The 22,384-nt window shown below is 51.8% G+C and overlaps 1 protein-coding gene across 3 annotated transcripts in view; it reads left to right on the forward strand.

The window, feature by feature from the left end:
* Nucleotides 1–22,384, forward strand: part of PPP6R1 (protein phosphatase 6 regulatory subunit 1) — a 1,178,344-nt gene that overhangs the window by 1,109,089 nt on the left and 46,871 nt on the right. The window lies entirely within an intron of this gene.

Genomic DNA, 22,384 nt, shown 5'->3' on the forward strand with positions numbered 1-22,384 from the left:
CTGAGAGTTTGGTTGTGCAGGCTGCCTGCTCAAAGAGGTCTGCGGGTGCTTTTCCGCAGGTTCCTGGGGAAAAGGAGTCCAGGAAGCAAGATCAGGCGGCCAAGAAGGTCTTCTCCTCAGCCAGTATGGCATTAAAATCTACTAACGCAACTTGTCTGATGGGACGGTACATCCATGCCTTGATGGATTCCATGAAGCAGTTGGTGCCAAAAATTCCTGAGGTGGATAGAAAGGACTTTCAAGAAGTAATTTCGGACACTCAGGCTGCTGCAAGACAGGTGATTCAGAGCGGGCTGGACACGGCTGATTCTGTGGAGAGGGTCATGGGCTCTTCGGTGGCCACTAGAAGAGCTGTGTGGCTAAAATCAAAGGAGTTCTCTGCAGATGTTCAGTGTGCTTTGTTGGACTTGCCATTTGATGGTTCAGGATTGTTTGGCAAGAAGGCTGACGCTGCTTTAGAACGTTTCAAAGACAGCAGGGCCACAGCGAAATCTTTGGGTCTTCAGACCATGGGTACTACTGGAAGACGCTTCAGAGGATTTGGCAGGTCTTCCTTTCGTTCCTATAAAACATTGCAGCAGCAGCCGCAACAACAGCAAAACACGCTGTACAAGTCGTACAGAGGAAGACATCTGAAAGAGACACGTTAGTGATAGATTCCTTACCTTAGAATATCCCCAGGCGTCAGACTGGATCCGGAAACTTTTGCGTAGCAGTACCCTTGCGCGTCGGTAGGCATCGTCTGTGGCTCCGCGTCCGTCGTCGGCGCCGTGATGACGTCGTCGGAGTACTTAGACACGCCTCCACGTGCTGACGTCAGTTCTTTTTTCTGCGCCAGCCAGCGCAGATCTGGAAAAAGCAGTAACCCAGTCAATTTTTGACTAACTTTTTTTAGATCATTTTTGATCCTTCTCGAAGTCTTGCGACTCCGATCGGTGCCGTAGGGATGCCTGGTTTCAAGCACTGTGAAGATTGCGACCGCACGATGTCGGTCACTGATCCTCACCACCTGTGACTAACTTGTCTAGTCGTCGACCACGACGACAAGGCCTGCCCCGACTGCCGGGCCCTCTCTTCGAAAGCCAGGCGGTAGCGGTCCCGCAGGCGACTCGAACTCCGGCAGTCGGCCCCGCGCTGCGTGAGGTCCCGGTCCCACGGGAGGTCGAGGGACAGGTCGCGCGAACGGAGCCACCAAAGCTCCGGGAGTCGGCACCACTCCTCCGGGTCGAAGTCGTCGTCAGATAAGAAGCACAAGAAGATGAAGAGGCGTCATCGCTCTTATGACTCCCCCCGACGCTCGCGCGACGCGGCCGGGGGTTCGGGTGACACCGCCCACGCGGCTCCTTCAGAGTCACAGGCGTCACGTCCCGCCCCACACCCTCCGGGCCCTGGGCGAGACGCGACGCCGGAGGAGATTGAGTGCTTCCTCATGGCCATGAGGTCCCTTTCTCCTCAGACGGGCTCAGCGGCGCCTCCGGCCCCGACGCCGTTGGGTGCTTCGGCCCCGACGCCGCCGGCGCCTTTGGGCCTGGCGCCGCAGGGCCCCACGATCCCGACACCGCCGGCGCCTTCGGGCCCGGCGCCGCAAGGTCAAGCGGCCCCGGCGTCGCCGGTGCCTTCGGGCCCGGTGCCGCGGGACACCGCTGGACCTTCCTCGGGCTCTGGATCGTCACCGGTGGACCTTACGACCCCCCCGGCGTCGGTCCGTCAGGTGTCGCCTCCGGCACAGTCTTCGGGCGGCGCCACCCCCGATTCCTCCTTTGCTCCGGTTCCGGCGTCGGAGCGGCGCCGCTGGGCGCCGCATCCGACGCCGTTTGGAGATTTCCACTTCTACAAACCGGCCCCATTGATTGACAACCCTGAGTATCAGGAGATGGGTGATGAGGAGGATTGGGAGGGGTCTGAAGACCCTCAGACCAAGGAGTGTCAGTCTCAAGAGGACTGGGCAGGAGACCTTGGGGAGGCCAGTGGCCTGGACACCTCTCCAGATACTGGTTTTGTCTCTCCTCCTACCGTGGCTTCGGTGGAGGGGGCAAACTATAGTGTGGTGTTGACGAGGGCTGCCAAGGCCTTGGGCCTTGAGCTCACCGTCGCAGCCGTGAGGACTAACCTCCTCACTGAGGTCCTTAAACCACAGTCAAGCTCGACCGAGCCTCTGCTGCCCATTAATGAGGCCTTGACCAACGTTCTTTTGGGCACCTGGTCCAGGCCCACTACGGGTTCGCCCGTAGATAGGAACGTGGCCAGACGCCACCGCCCGGCCCCGGGCGACCCATGTTTCTTGCCACCCACCCCACCACCGAGAGTCTGGTCATCCAGGCCTCCAATTCCCAGACCGCATTCCCGTCGGCTCCGCCGGACAGGGAATCCAAGAGGTGTGAGAATTATGGAAAGAAAATATTCTCCTCCCTTAGTTTGGGACTGCGGTCTTCCAACACCGCATGCCTCTTGGGCCGCTACACCCACTCTCTGTGGGAGACTGTGGCGGAAGTGCTGCCAGAGTGTCCGTTGGAGGTGCGGGCCAAACTCGGCCAAGCCCTTGTGGAGGGCCGAGATGCAGCCAAGTATTCTATCCGGTGTGGGCTGGATACCACCGACTCGCTGGGCAGAGCAATGGCAACGACGGTGGCGGTGAGACGCCACGCCTGGCTGAGGTCTGCCAATTTTTCGGCAGATGTTCAGAACACTCTGATGGACATGCCGTTCGATGGCCGTCGCCTTTTTGGTGACAAGGCAGACCATGCGCTTGAGCGCTTTAAGGACTCCAGGGCTATGGCAAGTCCTTGGGCCTCTCGGCCCCGCACCAGCAAACGGCTGCTTTTCGCTCCTTTCGAGGCCAAGTAAGGGGCGTCCCCACATGTGCCGCCAGCCACTCGCCACAGATTAACATCCAGCGCGGTGGCAGCCGTGGAAACCGCCGTGGAGGCGGTCGGGGACAACGGCGAGGTCAGTCCACACCTTCCCCCGCAGCATCCGCCTCTAAACCCTCCTAGTCCGTGCTTTTCGGCCCATGTGACGCCAGTGGGAGGGGGGCAGGGTTCGCCATCACCACTCTCACTGGGGTACTGTCACTTCGGACAGGTGGGTGCTGCAGATCGTCCGGAGGGGCTACTCCCTCCCCTTCGAGACGACTCCTCAAGCCATGCCACCGCAACACCACCGCGTATCGGGGGATCACTTGCGGCCTCTGCTGGAAGAAGTTTCGGCCCTCTTGGCCAAGGGAGCCATCGAGCGCATTCCTGGGCCAGAAGTAGGACATGGTTGCTACTCCCACTACTTTCTGGTACCCAAGAAGGGCAAAGGGGGCCTACGCCCTATCTTGGACCTAAGGAACGTCAATGGCTTCCTCCGGAAGGAGAAGTTCAAAATGCTGACTCTGGCTCAGGTCTTAGCTGCCCTGGACCCATGAGACTGGATGGTAGTGTTGGACTTGCAGGACGCGTATTTCCGCATCCCCGTCCTGCCGGCCCACCGGCGTTAACTGCGGTTCACGGTAGGCCACGAGCACTTTCAGTTCACTGTGCTCCCCTTCGGCCTTACCAGCGCCCCACGGGTGTTCACGAAGGTGATGGCGGTGGTCGCAGCTCATCTGCGCAGGTTAGGGGTCTCAGTCTTCCCCTACCTCGATGACTGGTTGTTGAAGGCGGGCTCGCCCCAGACAGTCGTCAGCCACCTCCAGACTACGGCGGATCTCCTGCACCAGCTGGGGTTCTCCATCAATGTGCCGAAGTCACACCTGTGTCCCTCTCAGAAGCTCCTTTTCATGGGAGCGGTTCTCGACTCGCCGCAGTTTCGGGTTTACCCACCCGAACAGCGGGTTCGGGATATACAGGCTCTGATTCCAATCTTCCGGCCTTTATCCCGGGTTTTGGTCAGGTTGACACTGCGGTTTCTGGGGCTGATTGCTTCCTGCATCCTTCTGGTGCATCGCGCCCGGTGGCGGATGCGGGCTCTGCAGTGGGACCTTAAGTTTCAGTGGGCCCAGCATCAGGGCAACCTGTCCGACCATGTCCTGATCTGATTGGGTCAGCGGCAGATCCCTCTTCCTTCCCCAACCGGAGCACGTAGTTGTGACGGACGCGTCCCTCCAGGGCTGGGGAGGCCACATGGGAGAGGCGGAGATCAGAGGCCTCTGGTCTCCGGCGGAGTCCCGGCTCCATATCATCCTTTTAGAGCTGCGGGCGATTCGTCTAGCACTGAAGGCATTCCTCCCCTCTGTCCGAGGGAGTGTAGTGCAGGTGTTCACGGACAACACAACCGCCATGTGGTACTGCAACAAACAGGGCGGGCTGGGGTTGTGGACCCTTTGCCTGGAGGCTCTGTGCCTCTGGCAATGGCTGGAACATCAGGGCGTGACTCTGGTGGTTCAACACCTGGCCGGTTCTCTGAACGCCAGGGCAGACGAACTTAGCCACCGGTGCATGATGGATCACGAATGGCGTCTGAACTCGGACGTGGCGCAAGGTCTCTTTCTGCAGTGGGGAGAGCCTTGGTTAGATCTATTCCCCACCGAGGAGAACGCGCAATGTCATCAGTTCTGCGCGTTGGAATTTCCAAGGCGGCACTCGCTCGGAGACGCTTTTCGTCACGAGTGGAGTTGTGGTCTGTTGTACGCCTTTCTGCCTATACCACTTCTGCCCAGAGTGCTGAAGAAGATCAGGCTCGACCGGGCACAAGTCATCCTTGTGGCTCCGGACCGGGCACGAAGGTACTGGTATCCCGAGCTACTCAGTATGTCAGTCGATCCCCCGGTTCGTCTGCCTCTTCAGGAGGACCTTCTGTCGCAGCAGCAGGGGACGGTCCTACACCCGAACCTGTCCAGTCTCCACCTCCATGCTTGATGATTGAGCGGCAACAGTTGAGACCATTTGACTTGCCTCCTGAAGTTTGCAACATCATTCTGGCAGCCAGGCGTCCCTCCACAAAGTCGTTATACGCCTGCAGGTGGAACAGATTTGTGGCATGGTGCACAGCAAAGGCTGTGGATCCCTTTAATGCCCCTCTTTCTGAGGTTCTCCTCTTTCTTCTTTCTCTTGCCCAGCAGGGCTCTGCTCTGGGCACTATCAAGGGCTACCTTTCTGCTCTTTCAGCCTTTCTGAGGCTGCCTAATCAACCTTCTTTGTTCAAGTCCCCTATTTTTAATCTATTCCTGAAAGGCATCACACATACGTTCCCTCCTGTTCCCTTTGTGATGCCTCAGTGGGACTTGAACCTGGTTCTTAAATTTCTGATGTGCGCTCCCTTTGAGCCACTTCACAACTGCCCTCTTCGCCTTCTCACTTTGAAGACTGCCTTCCTGGTAGCCATCACCTCTGCCAGGAGAGTGAGTGAGCTCCAGGTTCTATCCTGTAAACCTCCTTTCCTTTCAGTCCATCCGGACATGGTTGTGTTGCGGACAAGGCCCTCCTTCTTGCCCAAGGTAGTCACGGCCTTCCACATTGGGCAATCTATCACCTTGCCCACCTTCTTTCCGCCTCCGCATCCCTCGAGAGAGGAAGAGAGGCTCCACCGTCTGGACCCAAAACGTGCGCTCTCGTTCTATCTGGACCACACACGCCAGTTCCGGGTGGATGACCAACTCTTTGTTGGTTACATGGGCGCTATGAAGGGGAAAAGCGGTGCACAAGCGGACCATCTCGCGGTGGATCATCTTGTGTATCCAGTCGTGTTACTCCTTGGCTAAGAAGGAACCCCCTGTTGGGCTGAGGGCTCATTCCACTCGAGCCACAGGGACTACGACTGCCTTGGGCCGAGGTGTGCCCTTGCAGGACATTTGCCAGGCGGCTACGTGGGCCTCGATGCACACGTTTGCAAGACATTATTGCCTGGACAGTCAAGTCCGGAGGGATGGCTTCTTTGGCCGTTCCGCTCTCCAGGACTTTCTGGTGTAGTTATTGGTTCGCAGACCCACCACCACGGGGTTGGTATTGCTGTGGTATCTATTCTAAGGTAAGGAATCTATCACTAACGTGTCTCTTTCAGATGCACAAGTTACTACTTGTGTAACGATATATCTGTAAGAGACATTAGTTAGTGATAGATTCCTTACCGACCCACCCATCCTCCCCGTTCTGCGAACCAATATCTAGGGTTAAGGTCATCCCCTTTTAGGGCCCTAGTTTCATGGCACCAGTGTTAGTTTTTGGCATAGCTCTGCGTTTCTGGCGCGGAAAAGCTGTGTCTGAGAACTGACGTCAGCACGCGGAGGCGGCATCTAACTACTCAGACGACGTCATCACGGCGCCCACGACGGACGCGGAGCCGTAGACGACGCCTACCGACGCGCAAGGGTACTGCTACGCAAAAGATTCCGCATCCAGTCTGACGTCTGGGGATATTCTAAGTTAAGGAATCTATCACTAACTAATGTCTCTTACAGATATATCGTTACACAAGTAGTAACTTGTGCAACAAGCTCTGCCTTGAGGTCGTCAAGCCTCCTCCTCCTCCTCTCACCCTTCCCAGCCCCCTGCCACCGCAACAAAGCAGCCCTAGACCCGCCATTAAGGATCATGTGGGCCCAGTTGGGGGCCGGCTTACCCATTTTCTACGAGATTGTAAATTGATTACTTCAGATCTTTGGGTTCTCAATCTCGTGGAGAATGGGTATGCTCTTCCTTTTCGGGAATTTCCCCCAAATGACCCTCCTTGCCAGGGTTATTGTTCGGAGGACCATCTGCTGCTCCTGCAGGAAGAAGTCCTGGCTGTATTCAGAAAGGACGCGATAGAGGTGGTTCCAGAGCAGGAAAGGGGTCAGGGGTGCTTCTCCAGGTATTTTCTGATCCCCAAGAAGGATGGCAGGCTCCGTCCAATCCTGGTTCTCAGGGTCTTGAACCTTTATCTGAAACAAGAGAAGTTCAAGATGCTCACTCTTGCTCAGGTTCTTCAAGCGCTGCTGGAAGAAGACTGGATGGTGTCGATCGACTTGCAGGATGCTTATTTTCATATGCCAAACCTGAAGTCGCACAAAGTATCTCCGTTTCACGGTTGGATCGCAACACTACCAGTTTGCGGTCCTTCCGTTTGGTCTTACTACTGCGCCTCGAGTCTTCACCAAGGTGATGGCTGTGGTGGCAGCACATCTCAGAATGTCGGGGATACCAGTATTCCCGTATCTGGACGATTGGCTGATCAAGGCAGAATCTCCGGAGATAGTGCTCCATCATCTGCAAGAGACAACTCAGTTGTTGCACAGGTTGGGTTTTTCGATAAATGTACCCAAATCTCACCTGGTGCCCTCCCAGCTCAACCTGTTCATAGGTGCGATACTGGACACTACTGTGTGTCGTGCATTCCCTCCTCCACAAAGGATTCGCGACATACAGGAAATGATTCCTTTGTTTTTCAATGGAGCGGTCGTTCCAGTCCTGAAGGTCCTTCGCCTGCTCGGTCTGATGGCTTCTTGCATTCTGTTGGTCAACCATGCACGCTGGCACATGAGGGCACTCCAGTGGTGCCTCCGCAGGCTGTGGTATCAGCACGGCGGAGATCTCAGGGAGTCAGTGAGGATCTCCAGAGAAACTGCAGCGGATCTGTCTTGGTGGAGCGTGGAAAGCAATCTGTCACAAGGAAAGCCTTTTCAACTACCTCCATCAGTGGCCACTCTAGGGTGGGGTGCTCATCTGGGGGATCTGGAGATCAAGGGTCTTTGGTCTCCAGAGGAAAGGTTGCTTCACATCAACCTTCTGGAGTTGCGGGCGATACGTCTGGCACTCAAGGCCTTCCTCCCTTCCCTTCGCAGTCAGTCAGTTCAAGCCCTGACGGACAACACGACTGCGATGTGGTATGTCAACAAGCAGGGAGGAGTGGGGTTGCAGTATCTCTGCAGAGAGGCTCTGCGTCTCTGGTCCTGGGTTCAGGACCATCAGATTTGTTTGATGGCAAATCATCTGGCCGGAGTTCTGAACGTTCTTGCAGACAGTCTCAGTCGGCAGTTCTCCGCTGACCACGAGTGGAGGCTTCACCCGGAGGTGGTTCGTCACGTCTTCCGGATGTGGGGAACTCCTCGGGTGGACCTGTTCGCCACTCTTGAGAATGCTCACTGCCTGTCATTCTGCAGCCTCCAGTTTTCGATGCAGGGAGCCTTGGGGGACGCATTTCAGTTGAGTTGGGACTCGAGACTCCTTTACACGTTTCCTCCCATACCTTTGATTCCTCGGGTTCTGAGGAAGATACACCAAGAACGGGCCCAAGTCATATTGATCGCCCCGGATTGGCCAAGAAGGGTGTGGTATACAGATCTTCTCCACCTCTCCTCGTGCCCTGCCCTCCTTCTCCCTCACAGGGCAGATCTCCTCTCTCAGATGGAGGGGCAGGTTCTACACCCCCACCTCCAGACCTTACACCTTCATGCCTGGAGATTGAGCGGGGCACCCTGATTTCCTTTTTTTATTATTATTATTATGTTTGAGCTTGTAAAGCGCACTGTTACCCGGAGGTTTCCTGGCGCTGTGTAACGCTGGGGAACCCGTCCTGGCTTTCCCTGTGCGATGGTCCCTGCTGGAATTCCCCAAGGTGTAGCCAAGCATCCCCGGCGTTGGAGGGGCCGTTGTGGAGATTAGGCAAGCTGATGCCCAGAGTTGCCGAGTGGGACCCCCGAATTAGAGTAGGCACCAAAGCGAGAATTATCGAGTCCGCTGACCAAAGTCCACGACCCTGCCGCGTCGGGAATTGAACCCTGGTCCCGGACTCACTGGTCCGCCTCTAACCAGTGAGCCACACCACCTTTTCTCTTCCGCACGATGTGGTGGATGTCATCTTGATGGCCAGGCGTGACTCCACCAAGTCCATTTATTCTTATAGATGGTTTAAGTTTGCTTGGTGCGGGGAGAAGTCCGTTGACCCTTTAAGGGCTTGTTTGTCCAATATTCTACAGTTTGCTCTTTCCTTGGCCCAGTAGAGTTTTGCGGTGGCAACTATCAAAGGTTATTTGTCGGCCTTGTCGGCTTTCCTTTGTTTGCCAGACCAGCCCTCTTTGTTTAAATCTCCTATTGTTTTACGTTTAATTAAGGGCCTTACCAATACATTTCCTCCTACACCTTTTTGTTGTACCTCAATGGGACTTGAACCTTGTTCTTACGTTTGTGATGGGTTCATCTTTTGAACCTTTACACACGTCCCTTGAGACTTTTGTCTTTCAAGACTATTTTTCTGGTGGCAATTACCTCGGCAAGGAGGGTAAGTAAGCTTCAAGCTCTTAGTTCTAAGCCCCCATTCTTATCCATTTGTGATGAAAGAATGGTTCTAAGGACCAGGGCTGCTTTTCTGCCTCAGGTGGTAACTCCTTTCCATCTGGGGCAGTCAGTTACCCTCCCTACCTATTATCCTCCCCTCACCCTTCCAAGGAGGAGGAGAGACTTCACCGCTTGGACCCTAGGAGGCCGGTGAGCTTTTACCTGGACATGACACGAGAGTTCAGGTTGGATGACCAGCTGTTTGTAGGTTTTGCTGGCTGCAAGAAGGGGAAGGCGGTGCACAAGCGCACGCTCTCGAGTTGGATTATCCTCTGCATTAAGATCTGCTATGCCCTGGCGGGTAAGGACCCTCCAGAGGGTATAAGAGCTCACTCTACTAGAGCAAAGTCATCAACATCTGCTTTGTCTAGGGGTGCTCCTGTTGAGGACATTTGTAGAGCGGCGATTTGGGCCTCCCTCCATACTTTCGCGAAGCATTACTGCTTAGATACCGAAGTGAGGAGGGAGGGCCACTTTGCGCGTGCTGTCCTCCAGGATTTTCTGGTATGAGAGAGTGGACACCCTGCTCCGGGAGTGGGGACTGCTGTGTGACTCTATTCACAAGGTGAGGAATCCACTGGCAGATGTATCGATCAGAAGAGCAAGTTACTTACCTTCAGTAACGCTTTTTCTGGTAGATACAGTATCTGCCTGTGGATTCCTCACTGACCCACCTGCACCGGCGTAGCTAGGGGGGGCGAGGGGGGCGGTCCGCCCCAGGCGGCACTAATTTGAGGGCGGCAGCCGCAATGCACTGGCCGATTGCGGCGGCCTTTATAATTTATTTTGGGACACCGACTGACACTGTCCCCAAATAAATTATAAGGGGCGCCGCAATCGGCCAGTGCATCGGGGCCGCCGATTCAAGTGCAAGCGCTGCGCAGCACCTGCATGCAAAAAGCAAAACAATGCTGCCTGCAGCGCACGCACCACAACAGTATATCACCATTGTCTGCCAGTGAATGGACAGGAAGCGTGCCCGTACAGCCTGAGTCTAATTGGCCAGTGTGTGCGCACTTCATTCTTGAACCATCTGAGGCTACAAAAAAGTGTACCTTCATGTTTGGGTGCAAGGGCCGTCAATCTGGTAGCGTGTGAAAGCTCTACCAATGACGGCCCTGCAAACATTATCGTCCAGAGCCCGCCCATGGCAGACTTTGAAAGCTGTGCTCCTGTCAATTAGCGCGCAACACGCACGCACGTGGTGGTGTGCGTGGCTTCAGAGGCTTACTCGACAGGCCAACGCAAGTTCGGGAACCAAACCAACTCCCAATCTCGGGCCATGAGGGAGTGACTTGCTGCACTTGTCACTCTGACTGAGTGAGTGTTTTTCTATTTTTTAAATTGCACCGTTTGCATGTATGGTTTTAATTTACCGTGAACTATTCCTACCGATTCATTGTACTTTGGTTCATGACTACCAATCCTGTCCTTGAATTCTATGTCAATGTTACCACTAGTCTACCTCTGTTCATAAGGACTCTGCTTTTCCTGTCCTTCCCCTTTAGTCTCTCTGTGATCTACAGTTCGCAAGCTGTTTTTATTTTAGTGTTTGTCCTTTCTGTTTAGTCATAGTTTGGATTCTCCTGGTCTTGCTATCTTTCATTCTTGTTTATTTGCCAGATGGCATCTTTTTCATTTTTTGTATTAGGAAACTTGTAACCATGACATTTCTCTCTGCTAGCTTAGACTCCTATGCTCAGCTGTAGATGAAGTGGTATTAATCTTGTTTCTCTCTGCAGGTGTTTTAATGTCTTTTCAACTATGGTCTCTATGTGGTAACACTTGTAAAAAGACATTGACCTTAGCTTTGGGCGCACTCTTTCCCACAGGGTAACAGAGGTGTTGGTCAAGAGTGAATGCTTCAGTGTAACACCCTTGGCAGTGTGTGGTGCGGGGTCACTTGCATAAAACGAGGATTCCCAGCTGTGTTAAGGTTCTCTAATACTAGAAATATCTACATGGTATAAGTAGTGTTCACCAGAAAGGCCTCACAATCAGGCGTGCCCTCACACACTCACAGTAGGAGAGCACTGAATCCTGGGAGATCCTACGACGCTTTCATGGCAGCTTGAATCCAGCATCTCATTCCTCCACCCCCAACCTTCAAACAGTCTTAGGTGTCGGTAGTGGGGGAAAAGTGTGTGGGGGGAGGAGGTGTGCCTACTAGCTTTACCTTGTAGGGGCTCAATCAAGTCAATAACAGATATTCTGTGATTATTAACCCATGTCCCAGAGAACCATTTTGTCTTTGGTGAATTGAGAATCCAGCTGTAAGTTGCTAGAAATCCAGACTCAACATGCCCATTGTTCCCCTGACTCATTTAGAAGCAGGGGACTGCCATATGTCCATTGGTGGTGCCTCAGCTGGGTCAACTGTGGCCAACTGTAACCCAATAATCCATATACCACAGGAGCACCAGGCCAGAGTGGTGGATAACCAATGTGACTTCCACCACCGTGTATATTATTTTTATGTTTATACTGTACTCGCCGTCCATTTTCCCCAGCCCCCCCCCCCCCTTCCCCAGGGGGCGGCAATCTGGAGGATAGCCCCGGGCGCCACAAGCTCTAGCTACGCCCCTGCCCACCTGCCTCCCCGTTGTCCACTCCGCTATACTTGTGTTGTTGTATTGTAAATATATATTTTTACTGTCAAAGGAAATGTTTATTATGTTTTTCTTTCCTGCTTTGGTTTCACACTATGTGTGTTAAATTGACATTTGTGTACTGTGTATATTTCTGCTGTCATCGGTCCATCCGTGTGCCTCGAAGGCACGGAAAAAAGGGCGGAAGTGATGTCATCATGCCGGCGTGGGCCTAATATGGTGTCGGTGACGTCAGCGGAGTCGCGCGCAATGCCGTGCCTCTGTGACGTCGTTACACGTCGGCGCGAAGCTACAAAAAGAATTTCCGAATGCTGCTGATGCAGGGGGATATTCAAAGATGAGGAATCACAAGGTGAGGAATCCACAGGCAGATACTGTATCTACCAGAAATAGCGTTACCGAAGGTAAGTAACTTGTTCTTATGGAATATAACAACTTTGGTCGGAAAGTTCAAAGGGACTTGTTTGCTTAGCCCTTTAGGGGATAGGTTACCCTTACTCTTATGGAATCCACACACGTTTTGAAAGCGAAAGCCTACAAACTAGGATTAGGCGTCATTCTAAAAGTAAATTCTCCCTTACAGATATATTTTCAGGTACCCAGTGCCCTAGATATCAAAATTAAGGGGAGCATGAAGTAAAAAATACCTGTTTATATGGTTTAAATTTTCGTGAGCGTGCAATGTCTGCAATGAGGAGCTGGAGCTGCATCGGTACTCCGGCAGTGGTGTTAAAAAAAGCTCTGCCATCAAAGGTGACCGCGCCAGAGGTAGTGGCAGTGGTTGCTGCAGGAAGGGGGTGAATGGTGACGAGAAGATACCCGCTGATAGGAGTGGCAGGAGGTTTCTTGGTGCCTGACGGCACTGCAGGGTGAGATGATGACCTTTCTAAAAATATTAATCACAAATTGCATTCAGAAAGAACACCAGATCAGATCCCAGTACTCTCTGAAGCAATGGGTTTTCTGATTCCTAACCCCTAATTGGCAATTCAGGCATTAGAGCATTGAAGTGCAGAATCATCACGTTAGGCCAAAACCTGTCATTCAAGGATTTTGCAGATTATGAACTAGACTCAATATGAAGACAATTCAACAGAGAACACAAAACCTACTCAAGACTAGGGCCTAATTTAGAGTATGGGGGAAGGATACTCCATTGTAAAGGCTACAGAGTATCCTTTCTGCCATACTGTAAGTCCTCCCTCCCCATTTAGATTTTTGCAGTCAGTGATTACTCCATCTCCGCCACTGACATACACCTCCGACCGCCCCTTGGAGTAAGTGCTGTTGGAGGTTTGGGCATTAGAGTCCGCAGATAAATGCCCAGTTTTCACTGTCTGTCCCTGCCAGGTAAAACCTGGTGTTAATGGGCAGTAAAAACTTGTCATTGCTATTTTTCCATTTAAAAAAAGAAATTCTCGCTATGGGATTTTGTTTTTGAAAATGATAAAAATATTGAAGATTTGCTGTACGGCTCCTTCATATTTTGCCGTGTAGATTTTCATTCTTTAACAGCATAACGTTCTGGATAAACAAAATGCTGATCAGGCTAGAGGCATGCCGCACAAAGAAAATCTCTGTACCTGAAGATAATGACTAGACACTTCTGAGGTGAAGAAAATTTATATCAAATCAAATGTAGGTGACTTTTCTAAATATCTCATAATCTGACTTTATTGGTTTCTTCAAAGGATCGTGATATTTCTTGCTTAGAATTCAACTCTTAGTGGAAACTGGGTGCAGCTGCTGGAGGCTCCACTTCCTGTAGGCAGGTAGTGAGCACTACAGTTTATGTATTTATAGAATTTTTAGAGTGCTCAATCATCCCGTAATGGATATCCTGGCGCTAGACCTCAAACTAAATAGACACCATAGATCCCAAAAAGCCATTAGAATGGAAAAAGCCAAGTCATCAACATGCTCTGGAAAGATAGAAAATGAAAAGTCAAATGTAAAATGAGCGGGAGGCCATTCTAGTGTGAAGCTGCGAAGTTATTGAAGGAGCAACCATCTACTTAAGATCTCTTAATTTGTCTGCGTTGTATCAAAGCTTGCTTAGCGGATTAAAGATTAAAGATAAAATGAGACTGCCACACAAGGTCTCTGTACCAGTGTAATAAAGCTCTTTGTGTGCATGGCAAAGTAACTTAAAGATAGCTCTTGTACGAACTGGAAGCTAGTGGAGAGAATTTAAACAAGCTGTGGCCGAGCTCCTAGTGTGAGTATTACAAATCCGTCTTGATACAGCGTTTTGGATCAATTGGATCAAGTAACTCGATAATCAGCCTTTCCAACATACAGAGCATTGCCATAGGCTAATCTAGCTTGGTCAGTCGTTTTTCGTCTCACTGCTGGGATACCATAGAAACATTTCTCATTGGAAATCCCCCTTACTAAAGTTATCTGATCTGAATATTGGACTTCATCACTTTCATTAATGAGTTTGTATCAGACAGTAATTGTTCTTCCCGTCTTTTTAAAATCATTCGGCCACTCAACCCCATTCAGAGAGAAGTTGATGCAAAAAAAAGCACTCAAGCCAGAATCCATGCGGGAAGAGGATATTTGTCTCACTAATTTCAAATCAGTATACTTTATTCCTGTCCCTCTTCACCCCCTGCATTTCAGTAGGGTAGCAGCCTTTCTATCAGAATAATTAATGCTAGATTGATTAAAGCTTTGGGACAGCATTCCATTCTCTATCTCCCCCATTTTTGACTCTTCTCTTTATCAACTTAGTCTCCATGTCTTGTTTTTTGATTTTTTCTTTGTAAATAGCCAATAAAACCTAATAGTTTGTCTGCAATATTTGAGCTAACAGCACCTTTGTGGATGCAAAAAATAGGCATGAGCATTCAACATGTGCTGGACCTTAGAGTCCACAAATGGTGAAAGATGAAACATTCAACATCGTGAATGTGTAGACGCTGGGGCCTCTCAAGAGGATAAGTATCTATTATGCATTTTATAGTTCTTGATAGTGCTTCTCTTAACATATCACTGAATTGTACACATCATCATTTTGAGAACATTCCTCCCATCACCATTTGGGGGTCTCTCAAAATAACGAACAGAAAGAATCACCAGATCCAAATTACTGCTAACCGTCATTAATCCAAAGACCCTTCTTTCCTTCTGAGGAAGTCCTTGGTGTGTTTAGTGTATGCCTCTCCTTGCCAGTGACTTGGTTGCATAGAGAAGGAATTGATGCACTTGCACAATTGGATTATATCAGATTAGACCTTGCACATTAGTGACCAAGCTACTTCAGCAAAAGAATCCATTTAAAGCAGACTCCTCTCTTTAATCATCTTTCGATAAACTTTTTTGCACCTGTTCACAGTGTGTGGAAAAATTCTGTTAACACAGGTTCCTGATAGAGACTTCCAACCTTTGATTCCTCACCTTAGAATATTGCTCAGGTGTCAGACTAGATCCAGGAAATATTGAGCAGTACCTCTGCATGCCTGTAAGTGGTATTGGTGGTTCTGCGTCGACTTCGTCCACATCGGAAGGTGCCTATATAGGCACCAACCAGGTGCGCTGACATCAGTACCTTTCTTTCTGCGCCACCATAACTTCTTTGATCACTTTCCGACTAATGTTTTCAGCCATTTATTGACCTTTTTGAGTTATTGCTGCCAGTGTGCCATGGGCATCCTCTTACAAACCTGTGGGTTTCGAGGCTTGTGGGAAAGTTGCAGACGGATGTCTGTTTGATCCTCACTTGGTCTGTCTTTGGTGTTTGGGGTTGAACCACAACTCCAGGGCCTGCGCTGACTATCGGTCAATACACCTGAAGCGAGCTATTAATCTTTTAGCGGCTCTGCACAACAAGGCTTTGCATCATTCCAGGTCCTATGGGAAATCTCTGGCCCACCCTCGCTATCAGTCGTTCTCAAAGTCAAAGTAGTTGTTGAAGAAGCACAAAAATAAGTGAAAACGTTCTAAGTCTTCTCCCTTTCGACCTCATGCTTTTAGGCTTTGCTTCCCCACTTCTCCCATGGAGCGTTATGACTGGCTTGCTCTGTGCCTATCTGAATTCCATGGACCTGGAGCAACCCCTGCTCATCTTAAGGAGTGTATTCTGCTATACACTCCATCGGCTCTCTGTGGCACACCTTTGGTGCCCCAGTTCGGACAGGTTTGTCAGGCCCACCCCCAATGACAACTGTGCCCTCTGCATCCACCTCCTAATTCATACATCCTCTGGCCTAGAAACTGAGACCCACGCCAGAGCAAACCCTCCAGATGTCACTCCCAAAGTCACTGGTGCCACCCAATGACTCAGAACCCATTATCTTGTCCAACTCTAAGACATCGCTGCCGTGGCTCCATTAAAAGTCAACAGTACTGGGGCGTGGTCTCGCTACGCATGGAGTGAGATGCACGCCGAGCGAGCTCCGGCCAGGCGCTGCTTCATTAAGGTTTTAAAGTGGCATTGGGGCTTCCCTATCAACGCTGCTTGGAGCGCCTGGACATCGAAGGGATTGGGCATCCTCTGCCCGTTCGGCGCACGCCTCGGGCTGCTGGTTGCGGTGTTTCTAGCAGCTCAGGGTTGTGTCCCGGCCCGAGTGCAGGCAGCCGCCATTTTGCGCCTCCCAGGCCCAGAAGTGTCTTTGGCCAGCGACGGCCCACACCATCCTCCTACTACCACACCCGGAAGCCCTACCTGATTTCCTGGGGTCCGCGGCGGAGGTCCAGAGGCCCGGACCCCCTGTTTTTTCACACAGAGGGTGTGCTACTTCTCAACGGCTGCTACGGCCACCATCTTGGGCCCTCTAACAAGGTACACTGGAGCGGGCTGCGGGGTCCTGGTCTGGCTATCCGCCATCCCCTGGTGACGGTGGCTGTGCGACTGGATGCCGGAGGTCTCCAGCCATCGCTTTCCGCCTCGGACTGCTGATGGCGGTGCACTTAGCGACCCGTATTCGGGTCCTCCACTTGAACTCTTCTGTGACACCCATTCCCGTGCGCTCTTGTGGGTGATCCCCTGCCACGTACCTGGCCTTGGCCCCTGTGGGGTGTGGGGAACCACCGCACCTTCTGAGGATACAAGGAGGGCTCACAGGACTCCTTCCTTCATCCGGCTTGTGACTCGGACTCTTTTATATGGCTGGTGGAGACCCAGGGGGTCTCGGACTCTGAAGCGTCGGCCTCCTCTTCTCGCTCCTTGCCTGCGGAGCACCCCGCTCCTGCCTACTGTGGTGATCTCCACTATCTTCACAGGGAGACATCCGGCCGACTGCAGAAATCTCTTTCCCTGGCCCACTTCCGGTGCGTGGGAGCCTGAGGGGTCATGACACGCTCTAAGACTGGGAAGGACACCGCTGCACCCCCGAAGGACAATCCTGTGACAAGATTGTGGAACAAGCCAGGCTCTACTCCTGCTGCAGATATGGTTTCATCGACGGTGGGCCCTCTGACCCGGTCACCCAATCCTTCATGGCCAATTTTATGCAAGAACTTAAATCTGAAATTGGCTCTCACACAGGTACAATCCTGTGTTATGGAGCTCAGGAGAGACGTTGTGGAAATTGGAGGAAGAGTAGATGACCTTGAGAAAACAGTTGTTGCCGGCACAGAGGCTCAAGAACAACTTTGGCAGCGCCTGGCCCTCTTGGAGGAAAGCATATCAAGCTCCAAATCAAACAGGAGGAATTAGAAAATCGGGGCCGCCATAACAACCTGTGCCTGAGAGGGGTCCCGGCTGGGGCAGAGGGCTCTGACATCATGACCTTCGTTGCAGATCTGTTACACGAAATCAGAGGGGATGATGATGTCTCCCCGCCTGCGCTCGATTGAGCCCACCGTGTGTCTGGTCCTCCTGGTTGCCCCGGTCTTGTTCCTGACATTCTGGCCAGGGTCCACTGTTTCCAAGTCAGAACTAAACTGCAAGGGCTCTCCCATACAGTTATTCCAGGACCTAGCTCCTACCACGCTCCGTCGCTGCAGGGACTTCAAACCCGTTACCGACAAGTTAAGTGAGCTGGGCGTCCAGTACCAATGGGGCCATCTTTCTGCGCTCATCTTCCAATGGGAATCCAAACGCTGTGTGCTGCGATCCTTTCAGCCGCGCAACTGCTGCACCTCCCGGTCACTCCACCATCCAGCCCTTCAAGGATACCATCTCTGGACCGAGTACCTGAGAAGCCACAATGGGCCAGAGTGCTTCGATCCCGGTGCCTGTCTAACCGGTGGGAGTGCGTTTTTTCTCAAGCCATACAGGACATTATTCAACACCTTCGTTCCTTGGACGGTGGATGATCTCCCTCCTGCTCTCAGCCTAAAGAGAACTGAAGGGCTTTACATCTCTTAGCACGCCACTGACCATCGCCGTCTCCAGCGGCCACCTGCGGAGACTGGGCTGGATCTTCATTCTCCTGGTTTGTTCACCCCTTGTCTTGAACATATCGTGGCAGTTGTGCCGGTGTGTGCTTCCTGACGGCGGTGCTGATATCCTGAGACCCGCTCCCCCTCCTATTCCTCAGAGAGTGACATCTCTGGGATGGCTTGTGCAGTGAGCCTAGCTCGCTCCTGGACTGGAATAGGTCATGTTGGCCGCTGTTTAACTTTGATATTCTACTTCTCTTCTCGTTCTCCCCTTTCTCTTTTCACCTCCTCTCTTCTTCTCTGTTTGGGGGGAGGGTGGACCTAGCTACTATGGGTGCGCCATTTCTCGAGCAAGGGCTGTTATTTGCTGTATCGACCCCCACCTCACGCTGGACTTTGTGAATTACTCCTGCTGTACTTGCTTTCTATGGGGGCACGCCGGAAGAGGCTGGGTGGCGCTGCGTTGTACTGTACTCCCTCTGCCTGCGATGGCGCCTGTGCGCCGTTTGCCTTTGCCATGGCTTCTGTACCCTGTTTGAAACTCCTTTGCCTTAATGTAAAAGGTCTCAACTCCCCCAACGAGCTCCGCCAGATATGGCGATATTTACTACAACAGAACCCAGACGTCTTTTTACAAGAGACCCATCTGTTGAAGGCAGACGTTTCCCGCATGGCCCACCCTCGATACCCCCTTCAATTATGGGCATCTGCACCTACCAAAACGGCTGGGGTGGCTATTCTTTGCAGGGCAGGTAACCAACAATGGGACCCCAGGGTGATATGTGGCAATGGCGGTAGATTCATTAAATTGGTGGTCAAGATCGGGCAAAGGGCATTCCCTCTTTGCAACATTTATGCTCCTAATCAAGCACAGGTCCTCTTCATTTGGGAAATCCTGCAGGAACAGGTAACACATGACCCTCATCTCATCCTGGGGGGTGATTTCAATGTTGTCTGGGATGCAGGCATGGACCGAAGTGATGGCTCGTTTTCTGGGGCGGGGGCCATGTTCTCTTCCTTGCAAAAGCGTCTAACTTGGCTTAATAAAAATTTGGCGCTACCACTCCCCAGCCGCTCGCGACTACTCTTATTATTCCCATGTCCATCGTTCTGACTGTCGCATAGATTACGTATTTGCTTTGTACTCCCTGATCAGTGAAACTCTCCAGCCATCTATATCTGACATTTTCGTCTCGGGTCATGCTCTTGTGGAGCTTCTGCTGCAAGACCACTCATCTCATCCATGTCGCCCTCCCTGTTGGCGACTCCCTCCCCAGGTTCTTCGAGACCCGTGGATGTCGCAGAGCTCCGGGAAGCTATCACGTCCTACTTTGTGTCCAATGAGCTCCCCAAAACTCCCTTCCCCGTGGTTTGGGACGCTTTTAAAGCCACGATTCGGGCCGTATCGCGTCCATCGCTATAGCTCATTTCGGGAATCCCGCCTCTTTGAAGACAGTCTCTCTCCAGACATAAAAACGCTCGAAAGATTGGATTAGGAATAACCTCTTGCCCTCCATAAGCAACGCCTGGCTATGCTCCGAGGCCAGCTGCAGGCCCTTAGAACCAACAAAGCAGAACATGCTCTCCTGGCATTGAAGCAACAATATTATTAAGGGGGGATAAAGTGGTAACGGTCTTGGCCTGTCGCCTCCGAACACGGGCCGCTAAGGCGCACATTGCTAAAATAAAATTGGATGATGGCATGTGTGCTACCACTGAAGCTGCTTAACTGAAAACCTTCCACGAATACCATTCGTCCCATTATGCACATGATCTGCCCAATCTGGAACAGATACAGGCTGTACTTGGGGAATGCACCTGGTCTCCTGTTAGCCAACACCATGCACAGCTCCTTGAGGACCCACTCACCCAGGAGGAACGTGCAGACACCCTGGAAGACCTCCCTCTTGGTAAATCTCCGGGACCAGACTGCCTCCTGGTCTTTTTCTATCTCGCTTTTCTCCTGCAGCTTAAGGCTCATTTACTTTGTCTTTTTAACTCTTTCTCGGATTCCCTCCGCCTCTATGGTAATGGCCGAAATTGCACTACTTCCCAGCCCAGGGAAGGATCCCACTCTCTGTTCCTCTTTCCGCCACATCGCGCTTTTAAACACGGATCTTAAACTCTATACCAAAATGCTGGCCAAACGACTCGACCCTCATCTACCCGGGCTTATCGAGCTGGATCAGGTTGGCTCCATTCGTCACCGGCAGGGAGCGGACAATGTGCGGCGCATCGCACATTTAGTCTGGCAGGCTCACCATTGAAAAAAATCCTTGTGCTGGTTGTCGCTCGATGCTGATAAAGCATTCGACAGGGTGGATTTGGTCTTTCTCCAGGCTGTCCTGCATAAAATAGGACTGGGTCCTTAGATGATTGCTAGGATCATGGCTTCATACTTTTCTCCTTTAGCTCAGGTGCGGGTTACCGGCCAACTCACAAGCCCCATCTCGGTTTAAAGAGGCACCTGCCCTCTCTCTCCCTTATTATCTGCATTTGTTGTAGAGCCCCTCACCGTCATGATACGCCAGTCTCCTGACATCCATGGCATCACCCTCGGACGTTTGGACCATAAAATAGCCTTATTTGCGCATGAACTCCTCCTCACGCTGTCCCACCCGTGAATCTCCTTACCCGCTCTTTATGGGCTGCTCCAATCGTTCGACTGGTTTCAGGCCTTAAAATTAACCATGCTAAATCATGGGCCCTGAATCTCACAATCCCTGAGTCTGATTTCTTCGGCTCCAGTCTCTCGTCCCGTGTCAATGGGCTTCTCATTCTATCTGATACCTAGGGATCAATTTGACTCCCAATCTCAACACATGGTCACAAGCCAATTGGCAGGAATGTAAAAAGGACGTTCTAGAGGATCTGCGAACGTGGAAGTCTCTCTCCCTTTGTCCTGGCTGGGTCACTTAAATACAGTCAAAATGTCAGTGCAACCAAAAATATTATACCTATTTCACACTCTACCCACGCCTTTCCCACAACACCAGATTCAAAACCTCCAGCGTGAACTCACTAATTTCATGTGGGTATGGCATCGGCCTCGCTTCTCCAATAAAACACTCTTGCTACCTTGAGACAGGGGGGGATTCGCTTGTCCCAATTTGATGGCGTATTACTGGGCCTCGCACCTTCGTTTCATTTTGGAATGGATGGCGTGGGAGAGTGAGAAGGTCTGGTTTCATATGGATAGGGTGGTGACCTGTAGACCCAAATGGGTTCTTGTATGGCTCCCACGGGAGGTTGGCTCACGCAGCGCCTAAAAGCCATCCCCACAAAGACGGTGCTCGATATCTGGGATAAGTTAGCATTGTCTAGGGGTCTTACCTCTTTTCTGTCCCCTGACACTCCTATCGCACGCAACCCACATTTCCCGCCTGCCTTGCACCCACATTCTTTTTTGGCCTGGTCGGATGGGGATGTCGGACACTCCGGGACCTCTTTCAGGGAGACTCCTTTAAATCCTCCAACCAATAAAACTGGACTTTCAGCTTTCCGAGGGGGGGCTAGGTTACAATATCTTCAATTCCGGCACTAGGTCATCTTCGGCACAGGGAGCCACCCGCCCCTTTACCCCTTTTGAATGGTTGGTGCGTTCATTTGACAACTCCAGGGTGTCTAATCTCTCGCACATATCGAGTCCTTCAACACTCTCCCCGGGTTGTCCTACATGCTTACCAGTCCAGGTGGCAGTCCGACACATCTACTGACATCACGCCCACTCAATGGGACCACTTGTTGTGCGACATTCCAAAGGTTTTCGCAGCATTTCCCAGAGGGAAACCGCTTACAAGGTTAAGACACAATGGTATTACACCCCCCCCCCCCATAGGTTGCACAAACTGTTTCCTACTTCCTCACCTCTCTGCTGGCGTTGCACGAGCGCCCCTATGGACTTTCTCCACATCTGGTGAACTTGCCTGCTCCTGGCCACGTACAGGTAGGAGGTCCTTAGTCGTATCAAACTGATAATTGGCTACCCGTTGCCCGAAACTCCGTCCACAGTCAGACCTCAAGCCTGTGAACCTGCTTGCCATGACGCGCAGGGATTGGCACCTAAGCCTCTATATGCTTGGCGCCACCAAGCAAATCATAGTTCTCTTCCAGGGGATACTCATTAATAGTCATAAGCACTGAATAATCTCCGCCCATGAGCGGGAACCCCGAACACATAACTAAATTCATATATATGTGGAAATATAT

The sequence above is a fragment of the Lissotriton vulgaris genome, chromosome 7, assembly GCF_964263255.1.
Source record: "Lissotriton vulgaris chromosome 7, aLisVul1.2, whole genome shotgun sequence".
Classification (NCBI taxonomy): Eukaryota; Metazoa; Chordata; class Amphibia; order Caudata; family Salamandridae; genus Lissotriton; species Lissotriton vulgaris.